At 42.9% G+C, this 24081-nt stretch overlaps 1 protein-coding gene across 1 annotated transcript in view; it reads left to right on the top strand.

Annotated features, from left to right (window-relative positions):
* The first annotated feature begins 539 nt into the window (after positions 1 to 539).
* The window catches only part of tet2 (tet methylcytosine dioxygenase 2), a 52391-nt gene continuing 28849 nt past the window's right edge, over positions 540 to 24081 (top strand). The window contains 1 exon segment of the mRNA XM_042318675.1: positions 540 to 829. The gene's annotated coding sequence lies outside the window, so the exon portion shown is untranslated.

Raw genomic sequence — 24081 nt, 5'->3', positions numbered from 1 at the left:
AGCTTGGCATGAGTTTCCTTGAGACACACACACACACACACACACACAAACACACACACTCTTCCTGTCTGACTAAAGGAAGGGGGGAGTGCGCCACCCTCCTACTCTCCAATCCTCTGTTTCTCAGACAGACAGATAAGCTCAGAAAGCTTGTAGAGTCAGTTGAAAGGGATTGGACGGCGAAGCGGAACCCATGTCCTGTCACTGTGCAGATCCAGTCCGGTGCTTGGGGCCAGCCGTAGTCATAGTGTGCACTATTGTGTGCGGCTGAAGGAGAAGAAGGGAAAAAAGGGGAAAAGAAAGACCAGGCCCTTTGTGTGGTGGAGGGACTCACCAGGAGAGAGGTTTTCTCATTACTTTAGCTTTGCCAGCAAGGCAAGGCAAGGCAAGACTCTACCACTGACACACACACACACATACACACTGAACATACACACACACACACACACACACACACACACACACACACACACACACACACACACACACACACACACACACACACACACACACACACACACACACACACATACACACACACACACAACTTGTCTACACGGCGTACTGGCTGGCTGCTTCTCTGCCAGTTACATATGTGTGGCACTCAGAGTGGCCAACAGGGACACACCACCGACCGACCGGGCTTCTCCTCCTGATGATAAGAGTCGACGTTGACGTCAGAGACTGGCCCCATGAATATTGATGTTGGAGGATAGTCCGTTTCATAGAAGAACAGAAGGAAGCAAGATGGCGGCCCTTTAGGATTTGTTAAAGAGGAGATCCAGACGGTTTGTTGGAATTTCTACACAGTGGAGGGACGTAAAAAGAGGTAAGACTCAGCTCCGTTTGTTTTTGGCACTCGTTGTCCTTCTCCTTTTGACCTTTTGTTGGTCTTTTCGGTGGCTCTGTGGCTTAGTACAAGGAATGCTAATGTTCCCTCAGCAAAAGCATGAGCTAGCTAAATTAATAAGGTGGGGGATATTAGCTAAAGCTTCTCCTTCCAACATGGCTGACAATTTTCTTTTTTTCTTTTTTGCTAGTTGAAATAGAGAGATCTCAGTTTTTTTGCCTCTGATGTTGGTCAGTGGACGTTCAAGTAGCCTTAGGAATGTGTCTAGTGTAGAAAATGGAGACCTTGTTCAGTACTTTTCTTGAGGCATTATGAACAAGGCAAATCCCTCTGATGTTCAGTGCAACAGAGACGCAGCTAGCTCCCAGTTGAAAAATATATCCCATCTCTAAAATGGTAATTGTCCTTATTTTGATGTTTTATTTGAGTGCTTTGTTTTCCAGGGAAAATATGATCATTTTTCTTCTGCAAATCTATCATAGAGAAGGACTCTTTAACCAGAAATCATTCATGCAGTCAGTTTCTGTCCTTTTTTCTTTGTGGTCTCACGGTTGTGTTCTTGTGTTGATTATTTTCTGCTATGTTCAAGCTAAAAAAGATGGATTGGGTCTAATTTAGAACAGCACTATGCCTCCAGTCCATCACTAAGACTGTAGTGCCTGGGAAAGAGAGCTGGGAGCGGGGGAGAGTGTAGCTAGCTTCTGGCTTTGTGCATCCTGTGAATCAGCTTTCAATGCATTCACCGGTGAATGACAAGCAGACACAAAGGCAGGCCAGCACAGTCCAAGGAGTGGAAGAGAGAGAGAAGAGAATTGTGGTGGATAGCAGAGGGATGATGAGGTCAGAAGCTTGAAAGGATATTGAAACTCAATCCGATCACACCATTAGCTGAACGACACAAGAATTGGAATCCTGGAAGCAGGTCTTTTCCGAGGGTTGAAATAGATTTTTTCCCCAACTAGACCCCAACAAATATGTCTCCCAGAAGTTGACTCAGTTCTGTTACACCATGAAGTCACCATGAAAATGTTAAGAATCCAGCAATTGAACAACAACAACTATAATATAACATTTTAGGACATGTTAGCTTTGCATTATGCAAACAGTTTTCCTACTGTTTTACATATTAATCATTTAACACATAAATTATATATGTTGCCTTTTGTGAGAGTCTGAGATAATGTGTCTGGGAAACCACATGCGCTGCCATGCAAGAAGGCAGCAGACAGCACCTTTAATAAACAGATTATTGTCAAAACAAAGGCAGTAATGGAGGTGTTTCTAGCATTTACTCGATCTCAATTTGCATTTATGTTTTACTGATGAACAGACATGATTCGATATTGTTGACATTTGTTCTTGTCACAATTTGCCATATTTTGTAATGTATTTATTTGACATACATTTACTTGAATTGAAAATAAAACAAACCAAGGCACATCAGCATTAGCTAGCTAGACAATCAATACATAGCTATGCTATGCTAGCTGTCAGATACAGTACTAATGAATAACAGGGATTCCTACACACATCCAAGCTACACTAACCAAGATGACTGGTTTTATTAGTCCAACACCTCTCTTCCCTTGAACAAATGAGTTGCTAATGGAGCGTGTTGTTTTTCTGTTATCTTTGCTGAATTTGCTAACAGGCCACATTTAGGATTAGCATCATAATGAGCTACTAGAATATTACACAGATAAAGGCCTGCTATCTTTTGCCCTTATTTGTGTATTCCGGCTTGTGTATTGCGCTGGCCCTGCATGCACTTTCAATCGGGGGTCATCCCACAATAGCAGCTAGCAGTAGTAGTTTGTGTGAAATGCAAAGTAAGGCATGCCTGCCCAGGGGGAGCACAGCACAACAAGTGGCTACTAATGAGCTGTTGTAAATAAACACCACAGCCAAGGGGAGGTGCACGGTGCAGAGGCTAACATATACTAATGCTAGAACAATGACGGAATCTCAGCCAAGTGCTACAAACGAATATCACCTGTGATAAGCTTGGAATGCCAGGGTAAATGTACTAGGCTAAAGCTAGCCTAACGGGGTGAAACATATTGGAGGGAACTGCAGTTGTGTTCAGCAAAAATGTCAGTTGCTTGTCAAACGGGCCTCGAGGACAACCGTCAAAACTAATCTAGCTATTTGAACTGTTGATTATCTTCATCTGCATTTTAGTCAACTCCACCATATAAAGTAAACAGAGGATTTATAATATATATATATATCTTTACCACAGAACTATCGACAAACTAACATGTTCCTCCGTGATATCAGAGAACAGAGAGCAATATTTAAATATTTACAGTTGAATTATATTTTGAAGAAGGGAATCAAAAGCTTTCGATGCAACAATGGCAGCGTGGCTCCGGCTCTGTTTTGATTGGGTAAGCATGGTCAGTGACTGCGCAGCGGCAACCTATCTCGGAACGTAACTAGGGGAGTGCACCGTAGTCCTCCATAGTCCTCGTGAAGTTTGTTTTGACTGGATGAGGTAGTATACTGTTATTTTTTGTTTTGAAATTAATTGTGCCATTTGAGGCTCATTTGCCCCAGATAAGATAATGTAGAGAAATAGGCCTTGAGTGAAAATAATTCTACTTGATTCATATTGGAGCTGTATGCTTATCCTAAGCTAAAGGAGAAGACTAGCTTTATTTTGTAGTGGATCAAACAGCTGCAAGCCAATATTGGAGGATGAATGGACTTTGTCTTTGAGTTAAGTGTGTCTTCCTTGAGTTGTTGACTGCATTTCTCAGTAAGTAGACTGAATGCAATGCACATTGCACTGCTTACATCATTGATACTGCAGAATGTTAGTCGAGGAAGACATTTTTACTTCAATGGGTACATTAGATGGTATCAGACAGCAAGATTGCTATACAACAGTTTGTTTCTCAACTTCTATCAATAGATAATAGTGTTCTATCATAAGTACAGATATAAAGCGAGACAAAAAAGTCAGAGTTGATACTTCATTTATGGGTAAAATATTGTGCCCAAAGCAAGGACTAGATTGTGTAATTTTAGCACAGAAGGAGGCCTTTACACAAGACAGGAGTCACTTGGCAAGCCAAGATATTGTCTTGAACACACAACCTCCATTTTCCCTTTGTGTTGTTTTCATTAGCACCACATGTGTTGTTACATCAGCATTGGAAAAAGGCACCATATCTGAGCCACAGATCCTAGTAGGGAGAATGTCAACACATGGTGGCTAGAGGAGGGGGGGGGGGCAGTCCAGTCAGAAAGATCAATCACAAGAATGGACATGTCTGTTCTCATCAATCCACACCCACTGATAAAGCTGGGTATGGTTGGACTACTCCTCTTGCTTCTTCCTCTTTATGTTATCTAAGGGAGAAAAGACAATATCAAGCTTTGGGGGTAAGAATGTCCAGTGGTTTCAGTCTCCATGGTTTCTGCAACAATGCTATCCATTCACAATGGGCAGGGTTTTACCTCTGACCTCCAACCGCAGGCCACGCATCACATTTCGACCCCAAAGGCCACGGTAACCCTGCTGCAGAGATGACACAGTGGAACAGGTTAAGAGACATGCATTGCCTCTGTGTAGCTACCAACCTGGCTCTGTTGGTCACGTTCCTCCTCCTCAGACAAAATGGCGACATACTGTGTTTCATATTGACCTCTGGAGATATTGATTTAGCTCTCTGCTGCTCCCAGCCTCGATAGTTGAAGAATCGTGGTAAAACTTGCAATCGGTTATTACTGCCTTATTACATGAGTGTATTGGATGCAATTTCTTTATGTCATTCAATGTGCATGGCCTTTACTTTCAACGTGCATGTTGTCCAGATAGTCTACTTTATGATTTACATTATAACCTCTAGATTGTCTCATCACAAGGCATTTAGGTTGTGTTCAAATGAGTCACTTCTAGCTTTTCAGCTTCTATGGTGTGTGTTTCTAAACAATATTATGAAAGAGTTTCATTTCCCAAAAGATCACCCAGCATTTCTGTCCTCGTTTGGCATTTGACTGTTGGTATAGAAACCACAGTTTTTCTTTTTGGCCCTGCCCTGGTTGTTACTCATCGCTAGAATTACACAATTATCTTCTTCCTGCGATTAAGCAACTCTACCCACTACAGAACACCTCTCTCTCTCGCTCTCTCTCTCTAATTTAAGGGCTTTATTGGCATGGGAAACACATGTTAACATTGCCAAAGCAAGTGAAGTAGATAATAAACAAAAGTGAAATAAACAATAAAAATGTACAGTAAATATTACACTCATATCTATATACAGTGTTGTAACTCTCTCTCTCTCTTTCTCTCGAAGAGGCCTTGGCCCTTCCATTTGTCTGTCTGTGTTTTAATTATGGCTACGGTTTGGAGTGATACGGCTGTCTCGTTGAGACTAAGTGGCACGGGCCGACCAGAGGGAGTGTTCTTTTGGCCCTTGAAGTGTGTATCGATGTCAGTCGGTTGGGGTTTACCTCAGGGGTGAGTAGACCTGCCGGTGAGGGCACAACTAGGACAGGACTCCCTTTCCGGTCTCCACGTGAGTGTGAGCACATGGCCGCCACTGTTTACAAACACCAGCCAGGCATTCCAGAGTAGACCTCGTTACGTCACAGCTCCGAAAGCGAGCAGCATCTCTTCCCCGTTCCCGCCACTCGGCCGCTCCTCTCTGCTCCTAAGATATTTGAACGCTGCCATCGGCCCCCGACACCACCACAAGCGAAAGGAAGGGGGGAGGCGGAGAGGTGAAGCGAGTGAGCGAGAGACGAAGATTGACGCTGGCCAAGGTAGTGTCTGGAAAGCAGAACATGGCAACGCTAAAGACAGCGTCAGCATCTCTCTGAGCTCCCGCCACGCTGACAGCAAAGACTCCAGAGCACGTGAACGCCTAAATAAGCCTACACACCAGTACGGCTGGCTCCAAGCTAGTAATTCAACTAGAAGCATGCTATCTGTTTTCATACCGTGTTGCAATATTCAGTCCAAAGATCAAAACAAAGGTTATGAGAAACGGGTATTCAGTTTGCCCAGCGCATGGAATGACTAGGTGCGTTTCTTGTAATTACTCACTGGTTGTAACTTTTACTGGTTGAGCCTTTCTCAGATGAATAAAGGAAAGAAGTTTACTGTGGCTGAAGTCATGGCAGAAATGAAACCCCAAAAAGCGGAATATTGGAGTATCAAACACACACTTCTGAAGGCGTTTAGATTAGTTTCACTTTAATATCTCACCTTCCGAGAATCTTTCGTGTTGGTTTCCTCTATGTTGCCTTTTGATGAGGCAGACTATTTGAAGAGGTGCCAATTCATTGGCAAATGTGGTTTTCTAAAATCTGGGGGATATTTACTGTTACCTGCTGTGCAAATGGCAAACCAGTTCATTTTCCCTTTGTAAAGAATGTAGAGTAAGTCAAAACCACCACGTGGCTGAGTGAGTGGAGTTGCCCTAGCATTGCCTTCCAACTCCAAATATAGCCAAGCTGGGTAGAGTTCTGACTAGGTCGGGTTGGCAAAGTTCAGAGAGTTCAGGGTTAGATAAAACAACTGAACACTACACTACAGTGTCTAAATCCAATACAGACATAAAACAGCGCCAGGGGAATTTGTTTTCATCAAAGACCAGATTTTAGACTGTAGTTCTCATGAATTAATGTGTGTGTGTGTGTGTGTGTGTGTGTGTGTGTGTGTGTGTGTGTGTGTGTGTGTGTGTGTGTGTGTGTGTGTGTGTGTAAGATTGATCCAGTGTAACTCGGCAGGGGTGTTGTGGTGGTGATAGAGCATGGTTGACTGCTAGCTGTCTGATACAGTATGGTTGACTACTAGCTGTCTGATACAGTATGGTTGACTACTAGCTGTCTGATATAGTATGGTTGACTACTAGCTGTCTGATACAGTATGGTTGACTACTAGCTGTCTGATACAGTATGGTTGACTACTAGCTGTCTGATACAGTATGGTTGACTACTAGCTGTCTGATACAGTATGGTTGACTGCTAGCTGTCTGATACAGTATGGTTGACTGCTAGCTGTCTGATACAGTATGGTTGACTACTAGCTGTCTGATACAGTATGGTTGACTACTAGCTGTCTGATACAGTATGGTTGACTACTAGCTGTCTGATACAGTATGGTTGACTACTAGCTGTCTGATACAGTATGGTTGACTGCTTGCTGTCTGATACAGTATGGTTGACTATAGCTGTCTGATACAGTATGGTTGACTACTAGCTGTCTGATACAGTATGGTTGACTACTAGCTGTCTGATACAGTATGGTTGACTACTAGCTGCCTGATACAGTATGGTTGACTAGCTGTCTGATACAGTATGGTTGACTAGCTGTCTGATACAGTATGGTTGACTACTAGCTGTCTGATACAGTATGGTTGACTACTAGCTGTCTGATACAGTATGGTTGACTACTAGCTGTCTGATACAGTATGGTTGACTACTAGCTGTCTGATACAGTATGGTTGACTGCTTGCTGTCTGATACAGTATGGTTGACTATAGCTGTCTGATACAGTATGGTTGACTACTAGCTGTCTGATACAGTATGGTTGACTGTCTGACTAGCTGTCTGATACAGTATGGTTGACTACTAGCTGCCTGATGCAGTATGGTTGACTGATAGCTGTCTGATACAGTATGGTTGACTATAGCTGTCTGAGCTGTCTGATACAGTATGGTTGACTGCTAGCTGTCTGATACAGTATGGTTGACTACTAGCTGTCTGATACAGTATGGTTGACTACTAGCTGTCTGATACAGTATGGTTGACTACTAGCTGTCTGATACAGTATGGTTGACTGAGCTGTCTGATACAGTATGGTTGACTACTAGCTGTCTGATACAGTATGGTTGACTACTAGCTGTCTGATACAGTATGGTTGACTAGCTGCTAGCTGTATGGTTGACTATAGCTGATACAGTATGGTTGACTGCTAGCTGTCTGATACAGTATGGTTGACTATAGCTGTCTGATACAGTATGGTTGACTATAGCTGTCTGATACAGTATGGTTGACTATAGCTGTCTGATACAGTATGGCTGTCTGATACAGTATGGTTGACTATAGCTGTCTGATACAGTATGGTTGACTATAGCTGTCTGATACAGTATGGTTGACTACTAGCTGTCTGATACAGTATGGTTGACTATATGGTTGACTCTAGCTGTCTGATACAGTATGGTTGACTATAGTTGTCTGATACAGTATGGTTGACTACTAGCTATCTGATACAGTATGGTTGACTATAGCTGTCTGATACAGTATGGTTGACTGCTAGCTGTCTGATACAGTATGGTTGACTACTAGCTGTCTGATACAGTATGGTTGACTATGGCTGTCTGATACAGTATGGTTGACTACTAGCTGTCTGATATAGTATGGTTGACTACTAGCTATGGTTGACTACTCTGATACAGTATGGTTGATGCTGTTGACTATGGTTGACTAGCTGTCTGATACAGTATGGTTGACTACTAGCTGTCTGATACAGTATGGTTGACTACTAGCTGTCTGATCTACTAGCTGTCTGATACAGTATGGTTGACTACTAGCTGTCTGATACAGTATGGTTGACTACTAGCTGTCTGAGGTTGACTGTCTGATACAGTATGGTTGACTGACTGCTGAGTTGTGTGATACAGTATGGTTGACTACTAGCTGTCTGATACAGTATGGTTGACTACTAGCTGTCTGATACAGTATGGTTGACTACTAGCTGTCTGATACAGTATGGTTGACTACTAGCTGTCTGATACAGTATGGTTGACTACTAGCTGTCTGATACAGTATGGTTGACTACTAGCTGTGTGATACAGTATGGTTGACTATAGCAGTCTGATACAGTATGGTTGACTACTAGCTGTCTGATACAGTATGGTTGACTACTAGCTGTCTGATACAGTATGGTTGACTACTAGCTGTCTGATACAGTATGGTTGACTACTAGCTGTCTGATACAGTATGGTTGACTACTAGCTGTCTGATACAGTATGGTTGACTACTAGCTGTCTGATATAGTATGGTTGACTGATAGCAGTCTGATACAGTATGGTTGACTATAGCTGTCTGATACAGTATGGTTGACTACTAGCTGTCTGATACAGTATGGTTGACTACTAGCTGTCTGATACAGTATGGTTGACTACTAGCAGTCTGATACAGTATGGTTGACTATAGCTGTCTGATACAGTATGGCTGACTACTAGCTGTCTGATACAGTATGGTTGACTACTAGCTGTCTGATACAGTATGGTTGACTACTAGCTGTCTGATACAGTATGGTTGACTATAGCTGTGGTTTTTAACATGCGGGTGTGAGTGTGTGGAGAGCAGCAGTCACACACACACACACACACACACACACACACACACACACACACACACACACCTCATCAAGATGCTTGGCTAGTAGTTGCCCTAAGAACAATCCAACCACAAACCAGCAGAGTTAGGGTGAGAAGCTAAGGGTCATGGGTCAAATCCCATCCAAAGTGTGAAGGAGGTCAATCAATTAACTCAAAAAGTTGACTCTAAGGACACAAGGGAGAATCAGATATCTAGAGATCTGAACCCAGAATGTAGGGGTGTAATTGGATAATCAAAGTGTTCCTTTTAAGGCCAATGGAGAAGGATGAAAGCATTTTACTGTCAAAGCACCGAGCTGCACAATCTGCATCCGGATCTATGATTTTTTTTTTAAAGGTTAAGATCTGAAAATGTATCTCCATAACTAATGCCTTCATTAGTGAGTCGGATGATCTGAAGAGGAACCCAATCCTCCCCCCATGACTGAGGAATCCACACAGGGACCACATATAAACAACTGCTTCTTCTGAGACTGTTTGCCTTCATCTAAAATGTACTGAATATTATTATTATTATTATTATTATATTTGACTCCAAGAATCGGTTTAGAAAATAAATCAAATGCTACTGTACATAGAGTTAGCTAGAGGTAGTCGGCTGTACCTGCGCTACAACGCTGGTATTTTTCATCCTACAGCTTGTTCTCCATCTTCTTTTTAAAAAGTTAGCAAACGTTTTTTTAGCACTTTTATTTCCCTGACTGATTAAAAACTCAATTGCTCATGCTCTCTATTGTCTTTCTGCAGTAGACAGAGTATACTGAGCAATATGTTTCAAACATCAAATCTCAGTATCGAAGTCGCAATGCATATAGAATCGTGAGAATCGCAATACATATCGTATCGGCACCTAAGTATTGTGATAATATCATATCGTGAGGTCCCTGGCATTTCACACGCCCTACTAAAAATGGCTGTCAGGTAAAGTGGCTTCTCCCTCCCCCTGTTGTCTACACAGGGAGCAGCATGGAGCACACAAAGACAGCTGGTCCTGAATGTCATTCAAGAGCATAAACCTTACCCAAGGCCATACTTTGCATTGAATGACATCACTAACTTCTTCTGAAGGCTCATAGCGAACAGCCTAGCCCAGCCTCAGATATGAGGTTTCCTCAGTGGAATGTGACCGGTGCGGCAGCTGGTGCTTCTCCTTTCAATCCCTTCCCCCTCTCAATGTCAAGGCTGTTTGTTTTTCATGCAGACGTGCGTATTTACATTGCGGAAAAAGTCTGGTTCAGCAGGTTTTGAAGGTTTAAGCAGCGGCGGCCATCTTTTTTTTTTGATTCCCTTGGTGGAGTGAATTGTTGTGTCCTCCCCTGCTCTACTGATTGAATAATCAACCCTTATCTACACCACACCACAGTCCTTTGGTTAGTCTTCCAGATGTGTTTGACTATAGGCCTACAGGCCAGGGAAGGCATTCACAGTGAAAGGAACAACAGTCTATATGTACAGCTATGCACAGTAACCTACTAAACGGCCTGATAGAAGTGCAACATGATTAATGATTCATATAGCTCTTTGAGTCATTTAAATGAATGAGAGCGACATAAAAAACTATATATGGGTGTAAGAGAAATGGCACGGTAGGAAAAATAAATTCATCTGCCACTTGATTCGTGGTGCCTCAATGTTCTTCTCTGGGAACCTTAATTCGTAGAATGCATCCCTCACTCAGAGTGATTTGTGATCCTGCTGCTTCCATATAAGGAGAGGGAGTCACGTGCCTCATGTCAGTTGAGTGGAGGGAAAAGAGGGACCATAGCAACGGTCGTTTAGGTCAGGCTGCTTGGAAACCAATGCGGTGGAAGGATATCAATATTTTGCCAGCTGAGCTCAAACAGTGGAGAACATCACTAATATTTCTTGTTCACTTAGGTCCAGAGGCACGCACTGCATTCATGCTTTGGATGTAACCTAACATAATGCCTATCATTTAAATGATATTACCAAAGTATTGTGTAACACATTGTTATTACTACACAAGAGAAGAGATGTAAAATGACTGGCCTATTTGTTGTTGTTGTTTTGTGTGCAACTACTACATATTTTAGATAGGCCCCTAGTTCTCATGTGTCGTTCATACAGATCAGCCCTATTCTATTTAATGATAAGATCTGTTGAGAAGGCGTTTTGGGTTTTGGATTCCTCCACTGCCATGTGTGTCTAATGTTATGATTTCCTTTTCATGTTTCCCTGCACCCTGTTTACTGTTCACTTCCCCTTCCTGTTTAAAGGCACATCCCCTTCCTGTTTAAAGGCTCCTCCCCTTCCTGTTTAAAGGCACCCTGGGTTGGATTTGGATCATTCAAACAGAAACAAAGCATTTGCTAAATAAATGTCCCAGTGAGGTGAGCTAAGTATACTGCCAGGTCTGGGGGCTTGCAGAATAGAAACATTGGGATCCCTCATAAGTTGGCCTGAAAATGACATACGTTTTTCGCTTCATGATAGATGAGTCTTGGGTCAGTGGGTAAAGATGCTTTCAGTCAAGTGTAACAGACCAATCATATAAGGTATTCAATTCCATTTTTATTTAAATCATTAACAGCGATTGCTCACAAAAGCGGCACCAACAGTGCTACAGTGCAAGGCAGCATACAGTCAGCAAGGTAATACTAAACCACCGTCTAAATATGGAGTTCCACAGCAACACTGGGAGAAAAGAGCAGTTGAAATGTAGTATATCTCAGTATTTTGGACATGCAGCTCCAAGCTCCAGCAAGCCAAAAAAAAAGAAACTAAAAGAAGTCTGGTTTTGAGAAAATCAAAATGGCCGAACACTAACATAGCAGCAACAACCACAAATGTGGCTTTCTATCGATCCACTCTGAGTAGGATCAATGAGTAAAGCACATGTACTCCCTACCAGTGCAGCTTTTGTCCACTCAGCCGCTCTCCGGTTAATGTTTAGAGCAGATGGCTTCAGCGCACTAATAAGGTGGTCGCCATGGCTACCGTGCACTCTGAAAGAAATTAACTTTGCGGCGCACAACAGTTCATCAAGTTTAGTCAGATATATTGACTGTGGCGCAGAGACAAAGGGAATGGTGGATGGTTGGTGTAGAGGGAGGCAGAGGGGTTGGAGAGTGTGCTGTGTGAGGTTGGGTGGGTTGTGAAGCATGTTGCCGGTTTACACAGTTGTGTGTTTGTTTGTTTTCACACACACACACACACACACACACACACACACACACACACACACACACACACACACACACACACACACACACACACACACACACACACACACACACACACACACACACACACACACACACACGACACAGGGCTTTATCTGTATAGCAGCTTGGTGTGCACAGGTCAATAACACATGTTAAGCCGTGTAGGGTCAGGGTCAGGGCCAGTCCGGGGTGACTGAGTCTCCCCTGATCCGGGGTCAGTTGGTTCAGAGGGGTAAACCCCAAGGTTACACATTTCCAGTCCAGTCTGGGCTAATGATCAACCCCAACCTATCAGCATAGACTTCTTGGGACCTGGTTATGGGAGGACAGGGCCATGCAGTCAATGCATATTGATGCCATTAAAAACCAGCACAGAGATGATATGTACCACTAACATTGGTTGCAGTATTAACAGAAAATGATAACTGTGTTTCAGGATCAAATCTAAGGCTTGGGTTTTGTTGCTGCTGTCAACAATAAGAAACTCTGACATCAGTAAGTAAGCCACTCAGCAAGAGTCAATCCAAATGAAACGCACAAGTGGTGCTTCCCTGATAGGAAGACAACAGTACAAGGCAAGATTGCGTAGCGGGGCTTGACTGTTTGGATCATCTCAAAAGGTATATCGCTACAGAACAAACAAGGCTAATGCGAGCGGAGCAGATCTAACTGTAAGCACACCACACAGCTAATAGTACGGTTGTTGTATAATGACTTGTGGCAGTTTGCGTGTGCAGGGCTTGCAAATGACCCAGTCATACTTCCTGCTGAGCGAGTTGTGTGAGATCAGGGCAGAAGTGGATGGGAAAGGATGGACCCAACCCACAACCAGAGAAAAAGCCAGTCAGACAGGTTATCATTGACATCTGTGTCAGTGTTTGCATCCTGAATGGAACCTTATTCCTTATGTAGTGCCCCATAGGGCTCTGGTCAAAAGTAGTGCCCTATATAGGGAATAGGGTGCAATTTGGGACGCAACCAGTATAACCACGTATTTGATGAAAAAGTAGCTATAGAGACTTTTCACAGTCATCAGAGTGACGCTCATATTTCAATCTGAATTTGAGACATCAAAAAAGTCTGACTTATAGTGCTGAGCGATTAACTGCTATTTCTGTTATTTTTAATTTGTTAAACAACTAATTGACCAATACCGGTTAAATTATTTGAATTACATTTCGTTAGTTTTTTTCTGTGAGCTCAATGGCACACATTGCATAGTTTCTCTAGAGATAAATCAGATCCAGCCTGAACTGTGCGATATAGAAGGGAGTTGTAGTTTCCAACAGGCTAATATTCCACAGAGTTTAGCACATAAAACGTGGTAATTAACTACAGTGACCATAATCCATTGTGCATCTACTTGTCCGGTCTGTGTTTATTTTACACCTGCTACAGAAGAGACAAGAGTGTACTATCGTGAGGGGAAGTAGAGAGCAGCAGGTGATTTGTGAGGTATCTCTACCTGAAAATGCATGATCAAAGAGATTGATAGTTGGTACTCAGCAGTCATACAAGTATGCCTTATGGACATTGAACAACTACTAAAATAGTGATTTTGTCAGACAGCATAGGCCGCAGCTCTATCGAGATGAGATGACTTGGAATTAAATAAAGTCATCAAATAAAACAAATGTAATATATACAACTGAAATATTTGATTGAAGTAAAGTAATGTGAATAAATGATAGTAAATAAGTGATAAGCAGTAATGGGCGGTCACTACCATCACGGGACTTTTATTCATTGTTTTGTTCTGTGTTGTTACAGCATTCAACTCAAGTAATCGAAACCTAAATCGAAAACAGTGATACTTTTTTAATAATCGAACTGAAACCGAACCGACCTTACCGAGTCTGACAAAGTCGGACTTCCGATGTCTCGTTGTATTGCTCTGTCTCTACAGATATTCAAATGATCGCTATTCATTCACTAAACGCAACACTGAAGTCGAATTTGAAACACATTGTGTGGACGAAACGCTGATGAATAGATGTCAAAGCACAGTTGTGGAGGTAAAAGAGACTCCCACTGTACACTACAGAGAGAGAGAGAGGAGCACGAATACCTCAATGTGAATCGGTACCACAGAGAAACAGAGTGCCACATCTGCCTTCAATTAGACTATGTGAATTGTGCTTAGGCAGAACCAGGCTCGGGCACCTCTTTTAGGAGGTTGGGGGTGTACTTTGCAGAGGCAGGCCCCTCATTTAGGGGGTTGGGGGTGTATGGTGCAGAGGCAGGACCAAGCTCGGGCCCCTCATTTAGGGGGTTGGGGGTGTAAGGTGCAGAGGCAGGACAAAACTCGGGCCCCTCATTTAGGGTGTTGGGGGTGTATGGTGCAGAGGCAGGACCAAGCTCAGGCCCCTCATTTAGGGGGTTGGGGGTGTATGGTGCAGAGGCAGGACCAAGCTCGGGCCCCTCATTTAGGGGGTTGGCGGTGTATGGTGCAGAGGCAGGACCAAGCTCAGGCCCCTCATTTAGGGGTTGAGGGTGTAAGGTGCAGAGGCAGGACCAAGCTCGGGCAACTCATTTAGGGGTTGGGGGTGTAAGGTGCAGAGGCAGGACCAAGCTCAGGCCCCTCATTTAGGGGTTGGGGGTGTATGGTGCAGAGGCAGGACCAAGCTCGGGCCCCTCATTTAGGGGTTGGGGGATGTAAGGTGCAGAGGCAGGACCAAGCTCGGGCCCCTCATTTAGGGGGTTGGGGGTGTATGGTGCAGAGGCAGGACCAAGCTCAGGCCCCTCATTTAGGGGGTTGGGGGTTTCTGGGATGAAATTACAAACAGGAGTGGGTGAGGTGTGTTTGAGGTCATCTATTAGTGTAGATCCAAGGAAAACATTTTAGGAAGGGTATTACCGTGTATGTTGATGTCATTTGAGCCAAAGTACTGCGGTAAATGCAATGGTATTACATACAAACAGGCTGCCTTTAAACTAGGTTACAGTTTAGCCTAGTTTGAAGATGTCATGATGTGTCTCTTTTAGTTCTATTGAATATTACAGTATGTATAACAAACTCCTAAAATGTCTGAGGAGTTTTTAAAAGGTGCATGAAAATGTGCATAGTTTGTATTCTTATTTGCATTGGGAAATACATCCACTAGATGAGATTGAACAGTCTGCAGAAACAGAAATGGATTCCACAGCCAGTTGAGGGAGAGAGAGAGGGAGAGACACACAGAGAGAGGGAGTTCAGTGCTCTAGGGCTCCAGAGGCAAGTCATGTGACACACCCTGCCTTTATCGTGTCATAATCTGGTGATTAGGCCTGGACTGCAGGCACCAACAGGAAGCTGTTCTGTTGCAGAGGAGAATGTTAAATCTAACCCACCTCAAACCAAACCAGAGACAGGAGCGAGCGCTGACGAGCTAGACTGTACACTACAATGTACACATTTGAGCTTCTCGTTATCACGTTTCTAGACTCTTTCACCTCAGACAGGGAAACCGCACGGTTATAGAAGAGAATGTCAAAACTAACCCACCTTATACCAGAGACATGAGAGAGAAAGCTAGAGAGAACTGCTTAAGTTGAGATATTCAGTTTCCAGAAAATAATAGAAACTATTATACTCATTCTGTAAAACACCACACTACTGCTATTTCTCCAAATAAATGTGATAAACTTTGCCAGCAATGTAGCCCTTTTGATTCAACTTCAGACATTTTCCACTGGAAAACAATTTGATCTGTTAATCTAATATCCTGTGTATAATGTACATGATATCCATCTTATAACAGAGAGAGTCAGCCATGTGGATAGCTAGCTACAGATGTTGGATCTTACTTTGCCTAAATGAATCCCTCTGTACATGGAATAGTCGACTAGGGGAAATCAACACCTTCTGTTAAAAGGGGGAAACTGCTACGCCTCTAGACTTTAATAATATGTACCCATTGATTCCTGAAGAATGGAACTTCGAAATGCTTCATGAGCTTTAGTTCAACTGTCGTATCCGATCAGAACCCAAAATATAAGCTTGGTTTACTCAAAACCAAGTCAAATGTAAACAAACACTATACAGCCTGAAAACATGGTTAAAACTATAGTTTGTCTATCATGGATGGTCGGTACTTTCATCCATAACTCAGTCTATGAATCTGAGAGTGGTTCAATTTCTCCAGCCCCATCCCTCAACTTGTTACCGAAACGAGTGAGGACAACTTGTTGTTATTGTTTAAACTACTGATACATGCTTAAACTGGATTCATCTTTTGTTGCTGAGAATTCCCCTGTACCCCAGGAAATGTAGATTAGCTTTGTGATTTACAGAAATTCACTGAAAAACACATTAACACAACTTGATATCTGTTATTCACTGTTTATTTCTTTCTTCGTGTCACTATTTCCATGTTTTATTTTTTATCTTTAACTGTATTGTTGGCAAAGAACCCGTAAGTAAGAATTCAACTGTTAGTCTACACCTGTTGTTTACTAAGCATGTGACAAATACAATTTCATTTGATTTAGTAACAGTATTGCACTTTCCATGTAGCCTAACAAAATAGCCAAACCAACGATCAAGAAACATTACGGACTAAACATTCAAATCCTGTTGTTGCGGGATTATTTTGCTGTGACAATTATAGGTCTAATTAAGATCCTACATCTGTACTCTGATCCAAATGTACTGCAAGATTATCAACCGTCTCATTAAACTGGTTTAATTAAACTCTTACCCTACGAAGTCCGGAACATGCTGGTTTTCTGTTCTACCTGATCAGTCCCTGTTTTATAGGGGAACAATGGGGAACTGGCTTCGAGGTCCAGAGTTTGAGCGTTTGAGAGCTTTATATCAATAAACCTTTTAAGGCCATTCATTTTTTTGTGTAAGGCAACTAATACATACATTTTGCAGAATTTTGCAGGATTTACACTACATAACCAAAAGTATGTGGACACCTGCTCGTTGAACATCTCATTCCAAAATCACGGGCATTAGTATGGAGTTGGTCCCCCCTTTGCTGCTATAACAGCCTCCACTCTTCTGGGAAGGCTTTCCACTAGATGTTGGAACATTGCTGCGGGGACTTGCTTCAGCCACTAGAGTATTAGTGAGGTCGGTCACTGATGTTGGGCGATTAGGCCTGGCTCACAGTCAGCGTTCCAATTCATCCCAAAGGTGTTCGGTGGGATTGAGGTCAGACCTCTGTGCAGGCCAGTCAAGTTCCTCCACATCGATCTCGATAAACCATTTCTGTATGGACCTTGCTTTGTGCACGGGGGCTTTGTCAAGCTGATACAGGAAAGGGCTTTGCACAAACTTTTACCACGAAGTTGGAAGCAGAGAATCATCTAGAATGTCATTGTATTCTGTAGCATTATGATTTCCCTTTACTGGAACTAAGGGGCCCGAACCATGAAAAACAGCCCCAGACCATTATTCCTCCTCTACCAAACTTTAAAGTTGGCACTATGCATTTGGGCAGGTAGCGTTCTCCTGGCGTCCACCAAACCCAGATTTGTCCGTGGGACTGCCAGACGGTGAAGCGTGATTCATCACTCCAGAGAAAGTGTTTCCACTGGTCCAGAGTTCAATGGTGCAGAGCTTTACACCACTCCAGTCGATGACTGGCATTGCGCATGGTGATGTTAGGCTGGTGTGCAGCTGCTCGGTCATGGAAACCCATTTCATGAAGCTCCCGACAAACAGTTATTGTGCTGACATTGCTTCCAGAGGCAGTGAGTGTTGCAACCGAGAACAGATGATTTTATGCGCTGCACACTTCAGCACTCGGCGGTCCCGTTCTGTGAGCTTGTGTGGCCTACCACTATGCGGCGTTTCCACTTCAAAATAACAACACTTACAGTTGACCAGGGCAGATCTAGCAGGGCAGAAAACGGACTTGTTGGAAAGGTGGCATCCTGTGACGGTGCCACGTTGAAAGTCACTGAGCTCTTCAGTAAGGCCATTCTACTGCCAATGTTTGTCTATGGAAATTGCATGTCCGTGTGCTCGATTTTATACACCTGTCAGCAACGGGTGTGGCTGAAATAGCCTAATCCACTCATTTGAAGGGGTGTACACATACGTTTGTATATGTAGTGTAGTTTGACCATTTTATTTCTGCAGGTTTGAGGAAGGAGCTAGATGCCCGCATGGACATTCCTTGTTTTAATAGCAACTAAGTAATGCATATGTGTTGCAAACATTTTATATAAAATCATTTTACAACATTATTGAGTGACTTGAGACAAACACCAATTAGTTCCAGTGGGAAACCTTCCCTTTCTCCTCTATTCACATGTTGATGTACCCCTCTGTAACATCAGAAAAGGTGAAACGTTGAGAGGGGGAGAGCAGAGACAATTACCCAACAACAGATAGGAATCAGCAATGGCCTCTGGTCACTGGGACACCTGATCTAAAGACAGGGGCCACAGGGTAAAGACACAGACACAGCAGTTTAGCGTAGCAGCTTTTTCTTGGGAATATTTTCAAATGTATTTAAATTCATATCCAAATATTTTTGTATCTTTTCTATTTCACCTATATTCAACCAGGTAGGCCAGTTGAGAACAGGTTCTCATTTACAACTGTGACCTGGCCAAGATAAAGCAATGCAGTGTGACACAAACAACAACACAGAGTTACACATGGAGTAAACAAATGTACAGTCAATAACACAGTAGAAAAGTCTATATACAGTGTGTCCAAATTAGGTGAGATTAGGGAGGTAAGGCAATAAATAGGCCGTAGTGGGAAAGTAATTACAATTTAGCAATTAAACACTGGAGTGACAGATGTGCAGAAGATGAGTGTGCAAGTAGAGATACTGGGGTGCAAAGGATAATTAAAAAAAAATAAAAGTATGGGGATGAGGTAGTTGGATGGGCTATTTACAGATGGGCTATGTACAGGTGCAGTGATCTGTGAGCTGCTCTGACAGCTGGTGCTTAAAGCTAGTGAGGGAGATATAAGTCTCCAGCTTCAGTGATTTTTGCAATTCGTTCCAGTCATTGGCAGCAGAGAACTGGAAAGAAAGTCGGCCATATGAGGAATTGGCTTTGGGGGTGACCAGTGAAATATACCTGCTGGAGCACATGCTACGGGTGGGTGCTGCTATGGTGACCAGTGAGCTGAGATAAGGCTTTACCAAGCAAAGACTTATAGATGACCTGGAGCCAGTGGGTTTGGCAACGAATATGAAGCGAGGACCAACCGACGAGAGCATACAGGTCGCAGTGGTGGGTAGTATATGGGGCTTTGGTGACAAAACGGATGGCACTGTGATAGACTGCATCCAATTTGCTGAGTAGAGTGTTGGAAGCTATTTTGTAAATGATATTGCCGAAGTCAAGGATCGGTAGGATAGTCAGTTTTACGAGGGTATGTTTGGCAGCATGAGTGAAGGAGGCTTTGTTGCGAAATAGGAAGCCGATTCTAGATTTAATTTTGGATTGGATGCTTAATGTGAGTCTGGAAGGAGAGTTTACAGTCTAACCAGACACCTAGGCATTTGTAGTTGTCCACATATTCTAAGTCAGAACCGTCCAGAGTAGTGATGCTGGACGGGCAGGCAGGTGTGGGCAGCAATCAGTTGAAATGATTGTGAATTGAAGGGGAAATGCAGCCACAGTGATTGGATATACTGTTCTTGAATGGACTATCCACTCCATTGTTTGATTTCTATGGGGTTTGTGGAAAATGTATACCAAGAATATAAATTAATCTTTTATATTTTTGCATATTAAAGTCAGATCCTTTAGCCTGACTAGTCAGCCACGTCCACTACCATTTCCTCTCCATAATGAGTCTGGATTTGCTTTCCTCCCCGACGTCTTGTAGAATGCGAACACATTCTGAACATTCTCATTGGTCCCAGAAACCGATGGATTGGGCCAGAGCCTGCCTTCACGGATCATGAATCACGTCATTGGCTTTGATAATCTGATTGGTTAGAGACTTCTATGATGGCAGTTTCATACTGAATGTATGGAGTGACCAATAGAGCAGTGGACGTCTCCAGGCAACAGATCCTTGAACATGAGCAAGTCGTAGTGGAGGTGAGGGGAATATGCTGCCTACTTCAAGTAAGTAAGTTGGGCTTTTTCAGCATTGTACAGTCAGGAAGAAGCAGTGTCCTGAGCATGAAGTTTGTGCTTGTAGATCGCTAGACTGCTCTAAGCAATCTGTGGTCTGATTTCATCTGAGCCAAACTGGCTGCTTTGATGTCGCTGATGGAATTTGCGTCAACATCCTCCCCTATAACACCCCCCTCAGTGTAACGCTCTCGCTGATGCTACATTCTCATTTCATTCATGCAGAAGGATGGAGTATTGCTAGTATACTGTGTCATCCAGGCACCGATCCCAAACACTCAGAACACAGTGGGAGCCTCCAACAGGTGAGCAGCAGTGAGTCTGCATGATTCTGCTTCAGACAGAGAGTAGGAGAGTAGGAGAGTAGGAGAGTAGGAGAGTAGGGGGGAGGGGAACGCTGCCTAACCATTTTAATTTCAGATTCAATGAGTTGCAGGAGTTTGGAGAAAAAAGAACATTGCACTATTCCATGCAGCATGCAAATGTTTTGGGGAGGGGGGAGGAGGCAGACTAACTGCAGAGTGCTGCAAACACAGAAGCCTTTTGTTGGAAGAGCCAGCCGCTCACATGTTGAGAGAGAGAGCGAGAGAGAGAGAGAGAGAGAGAGAGAGAGAGGAGACATGGGTGACCATCGGAGGTGCATCATGGGATTCTGCGACGAGCACATGTGACACAAATCACAAGTGTGAGGTGGTTTATCGGTCACACAGTGAGATGGCCTTGTGTGAATGAACATCTTTCCCCCAAACCTCCAGCACACTGGGTCCATATTCATAAAGAGTCTCCGTAGAGCAGATCTCAGATCGGTCTCCGATAGTCATTATGATCTTAAAGGTCAAACTTATCCTGGCAGGTGGTATCGGAGCATCAGGGCTCAGACCAACAGGTTCAGAGACAGTGTCTGCCTCTAGGCCATAAGACTGCTGAACAACTAACCCCTGGCTTCCCACCTACCTGCCAACCACCTGCACCTTAAGTTTACTCGCACTGACTCTCTGCACACACACACACACCCACCCACCCACACACACAAACACACACACACACACACACACACACACACACACACACACACACACACACACACACACACACACACACACACACACACACACACACACACACACACACACACACACACACACATACACACAGCTGCTATTATGTAATACCATAGAGTTTTGCTACTCTACCTTGCTGCTCAGCAGGTCACTATTCACTTTTTACTTCATTACAGTGCTCATACCCCTTGACTTATTTCACATTTTGATGTTACAGACGGAATTCAAATTGGATTACATTTTTCTTTTTTTTCCAGTCATCTACACACAATACCCAATAATGACAAAGTGAAAACATGTTTTTTGAGAATGAAATACAGAAGTATCTAATTTACATAAGTATTCACACGAGTCAATACTTTGTAGAAGCACTTTAGGCAGCGATTACAGCTGTGAGTCTTTTTGGGTAAGTTTAAGAGCTTTGCACACCTGGATTGTACAATATTTGCCCATTAATCTTTTGAAAATTATTCAAGCTCTGTCAAGTTGATTGCTGATCATGGCTAGTCAGCCATTTTCAAGTCTTGCCATAGATTTTTAAGCCAGTTTAAGTCAAACTGTAACTAGGCCACTCAGGAACATTCAATGTAGCCTTGGTAAGCAACTCCAGTTTAGATTTTTTTTTTAGTTATTGTCCTGCTGAAAGGTATTTTTGTCTCCCAGTGTCTGTTGGAAAGCAGACTGAACCAGGTTTTCCTCTTGGATTTTGACTGTGCTTATAGCTGTATTCCGTTTATTTTTATCCTAAAAAACTCCATAGTCCTTGCTGATGACAAGCACACCCATAACATGATGCAGCCACCACCATGATTGAAAATATGAAGAGTGGTACTCAGTGACGTGTTGGGTTTGCCCAAATCCAGACTTATTCGGGACAAAAAGTACATTTCTTTGCCAAACTTTTTGCAATATTACTTTAGTGCCTTGTTGCATTTAGAATGCATGTTTTGGAATATTTCCTTCTTTCCAATCTGTCATTTAGGTTAGTATTGTGGAGTAACCACAGTTTTGTTGGTCCATCCTCAGTTCTGATATCACAACCATTAAACTCTGAAACGATGACCAATGACCATTGGCCTCATGGTGAAATCCCTGAGCAGTTTCCTTGCTCTCCGGCAACTGAGTTAGGAAATACACCTGTGTCTTTGTAGTGACTGAGTCTATTGATACATCATCCAAAGTGTAATTAATAACTTCACCATGCTCAAAGAGGCATTGAAAAACCTCCCTGCTCTTTGTAGTTGAATCTGTTCTTTAAATGCACTACTCAGTTGAGGAACCTTACAGATAATTGCATGTGTGGGGTACAGAGAAGTTAAAAACAAATATACACAGGCAGATAGGAAAGCTAAGGCAAACAGAAATTTGCATCCTGTAGTACAAACTCAAAAAAGTTATGGGACACTGTAAAGTCCATGGAGAATAAGAGCACCTCCTCCCAGCTACCCACTGCTCTGAGGCTAGGAAACACTGTTACCACTGATAAATCCACTATAATTGAGAATTTCAATAAGCATTTTAATGACACAAAATCTCAATTAAATTACATTTTCATTCAGGCTGTAACAATACATTTTTGTGAATACCTTCTGAAGACACTGTATTTAGGCTGGCCATAACAAAGGGGTTGAATACCTTCTGAAGACACTGTATTTAGGCTTGCTATAACAAAGGGGTTGAATACCTTCTGAAGACACTGTATTTAGGCTGGCCATAACAAAGGGGTTGAATTCTGAAGACACTGTATTTAGGCTGGCCATAACAAAGAATACCTTCTGAAGTACTGTTTTAGGCTGGCCATAACAAAGGGGTTGAATACCTTCTGAAGACACTGTATTTAGGCTGGCCATAACAAAGGGGTTGAATACCTTCAAAGACACTGTATTTAGGGGCCATAACAAAGGGGTGAATACCTTCTGAAGACACTGTATTTAGGCTGGCCATAACAAAGGGGTTGAATACCTTCTGAAGACACTGTATTTAGGCTGGCCATAACAAAGGGGTTGAATACCTTCTGAAGACACTGTATTTAGGCTGGCCATAACAAAGGGGTTGAATACCTTCTGAAGACACTGTATTTAGGCTGGCCATAACAAAGGGGTTGAACACCTTCTGAAGGCACTGTATTTAGAATACCTTCTGAAGGCACTGTATTTAGGCTGGCCATAACAAAGGGGTTGAATACCTTCTGAAGGCACTGTATTTAGGCTGGCCATAACAAAGGGGTTGAATACCTTCTGAAGACACTGTATTTAGGCTGGCCATAACAAAGGGGTTGAATACCTTCTGAAGACACTGTATTTAGGCTGGCCATAACAAAGGGGTTGAATACCTTCTGAAGACACTGTATTTAGGCTGGCCATAACAAAGGGGAATACCTTGAATACCTTCTGAAGACACTGTATTTAGGCTGGCCATAACAAAGGGGTTGAATACCTTCTGAAGACACTGTATTTAGGCTGGCCATAACAAAGGGGTTGAATACCTTCTGAAGACACTGTATTTAGGCTGGCCATAACAAAGGGGTTGAATACCTTCTGAAGGCACTGTATTTAGGCTGGCCATAACAAAGGGGTTGA

This window comes from Oncorhynchus tshawytscha, unplaced genomic scaffold, assembly GCF_018296145.1.
Source record: "Oncorhynchus tshawytscha isolate Ot180627B unplaced genomic scaffold, Otsh_v2.0 Un_contig_4803_pilon_pilon, whole genome shotgun sequence".
In the NCBI taxonomy this organism is placed as follows: Eukaryota; Metazoa; Chordata; class Actinopteri; order Salmoniformes; family Salmonidae; genus Oncorhynchus; species Oncorhynchus tshawytscha.
This window is presented reverse-complemented; position numbering and strand designations above follow the sequence as displayed.